The sequence below is a fragment of the Macaca mulatta genome, chromosome 1 (assembly GCF_049350105.2).
Source record: "Macaca mulatta isolate MMU2019108-1 chromosome 1, T2T-MMU8v2.0, whole genome shotgun sequence".
NCBI lineage: Eukaryota > Metazoa > Chordata > Mammalia > Primates > Cercopithecidae > Macaca > Macaca mulatta.
Genome location: NC_133406.1, coordinates 61,637,567 through 61,640,218, shown reverse-complemented (window position 1 = coordinate 61,640,218; position 2,652 = coordinate 61,637,567). Strand labels below are relative to the sequence as shown.

The 2,652-nt window shown below is 38.6% G+C and overlaps 1 non-coding gene across 1 annotated transcript; it reads left to right on the top strand.

Annotated features, from left to right (window-relative positions):
* The first annotated feature begins 784 nt into the window (after positions 1 to 784).
* Positions 785 to 1,140, top strand: LOC703370 (10 kDa heat shock protein, mitochondrial). Its single transcript, XR_003729162.2, has one exon. It is a non-coding gene; the product is annotated as a 10 kDa heat shock protein, mitochondrial (transcript).
* Positions 1,141 to 2,652: the final 1,512 nt, after the last annotated feature.

The following is a 2,652-nucleotide window of genomic DNA, read 5'->3' as shown; positions in this document are numbered from 1 at the left end:
TTGGGAGGCCAACGTAGGTGGATTGCTTGAGCTCAGTAGTTCAAGACCAGACTGGGCAACATGGCATGACCCTGGGGCCTCTATAAAAAATACAAAAATTAGCTGGGCTTGGTGGTGCGCATCTGTAGTCCCAGCCAGTTGGGAGGCTGAGGTGGGAGGATCACTTGAACCCAGGAGGTCAAGGCTGCAGTGAGCTGTGATGGTGCCATTGCACTTTAGCCTGGGAGACAGAGTGAAACCCTGTCTCAAAAAAAGAAAAAAAAAAGAAGGAAGGAAGGAAGGAAGGAAGGAAGGAAGGAAGGAAGGAAGGAAGGAAGGAAGGAAGGAAGGAAGGAAGGAAAGAAGGAAGGAAGGAGAAAGAAAGAGAGAGAGAGAGAAAGAAAGAAGAGAGAGAAAGAAAGAAGAGAGAGAAAGAAAGAAGAGAGAGAAAGACTACAAAATATTGTCATATGATGAAGCAATCAGAGTTGCAGGAAGAAAAGTATCACAGAGGTGATTCAGGTAATTAATAAAAATATTATGTTGTTTTTCTGGATTTTATCATTTGTGTTCTTGATTTAAAAATTTTTTAAATTTGTTATGATTTCTTTTTTCACTCTAAATGAAAACTTACTTCTGTGCATAATTTTGTACTTACAATTTTAAAATTTATATTTTCACTCTTTTTAAATTTTTTTTTTTAACAAAAAGAGCCCCCAAATTACATGAGCTTCAGGTCCTACAAAGCCTGGCTCCACTCCTGATGACAGATGAATATGAAAACAAGAGAGCAGAGTATGAGTCTGAGGTGGAGGGAGTCATGGTAGGACAAGCATTTAGAAAGTTTCTTCCATTCTTTGACCGAGAATTGGTTGAAAGGAGTGCTGCGGAAACTGTAACCAAAGGAGGCATTATGCTTCCAGAAAAATCTCAAGCAACAGTAGTTGCTGTTGGATCGCATTCTAAAGGAAAGGGTGGAGAGATTCAACCAGTTAGCATTAAAGTTGGAGATAAAGTTCTTCTCCCAGAGTATGGAGGCACCAAAGTAGTTCTAGATGACAAGGATTATTTCCTATTTAGAGATGGTGACATTCTTGGAAAGTACGTAGACTGAAATAAGTCACTATTGAAATGGCATCAACGTGAAGCTGCCCATTCCACCGAAGTTCTGAAATCTTTCATCATGTAAATAATTTCCATATTTCTATTTTATAATAAACTAATGATAACTAACAACAACAACAAAAAAACCCCACAACATCAGTTAAGGTAAACTTATTAATCATTTCAATAGAAGTTTGAAAATGCACGATAATAAAACTCAACGACCTTCACATTAAAACTAGATCTATTTACTATATCTGGCAGTATGCTATAGTAGGTATATTTCTGCACATCATGTTGGGGCAGAAAAATAAAAATACAAAGTACAGATATATTCTACCTAGAGTTAATCAAACTACAAAGTTTGAGGGAACAGTGCCCACAAGACTATCCTCACTTCTGATACAAACTATAAATTTGGCGGGTCCAAAAACTGCCTTCTTTGATAATTCACAAGACTCACAGAGCTCACTGAAAAGTATTATGCTCATGGTTACGGTTTCTTACAGAGAAAAGATACAAATGAAAGTCAGCCAAGGTGGCTGCGTAAAATGGTGCAGCCACTATAAAAAACACTGTGGTGGTTTCTCGAAAAAATAGAAATAAAATTACCATGGCAATTCTACTTGGGGTGTATCCAAAATAATTGAAAGCAGGTCTCAAAGAGATACTGCACACCCATGTTCACAGCAGCATTATTCATACTATTTAAAACACAGAAGCAACCCCAAACGTCCACTGATGGAGGAATGGATAAACACAATGTGGTATACACATACAGTGAAATACTACACAGCCTTAACAAGAAAGGAAATTCTGACATGCTACAAAATGAATGAACCCTGAGGACATTATCCTAAGTGAAATAAGTCAGTCACAGAAAGACAAATGCTGTATATTCTACTTATTTGAGGCAGAGTAGTCAAAATCATACAGACAGAAAGCAGAATGGTGTTTGCCAGAGGGTGGAGGGGAGAGAAAAATTGGAAGTTGTTTAATGGGTACAGAGTTTCAATTTTACAAGATGAAAAGAATTATGAAGATGCACGTTATAAATATATTTAATACTGCTGAACTGTATACATAAAAATGGCTAAGACAGTACATTTTGTGTTATGTATATCTTATTACAATTAAAGAATTTGGCCAGGCACAGTGGCTCACGCCTGTAATCCCAGCACTTTGAGAGGCTGAGGCAGGTGGATCACCTGAAGTTGGGAGTTCGAGACCAGCCTGACCAACATGGAGAAACCCTGTCCCTACTAAAAATACAAAATTAGCCGGGCATGGCAGTGGGTGCCTGTAATCACAGCTACTCGGAGGCTGAGGCAGGAGAATCGCTTGAACCTGGGAGGCGGAGGTTGCGATGAGCCAAGATCACGCCACTGCACTACAGCCTGGGCAACAAGAGCGAAACTCCATCTCAAAAAAAAAAAAAAAATTGAAAAAATACAGGATCCCCAGTTAAATTTGAATTTCAGACATACTTATGTTAAAAAATTATTCATTGTTTGCTGAAATCCAGATTTAACTGGTGTCCTGTATTTACCTGGCAACCGTAACCCCTCC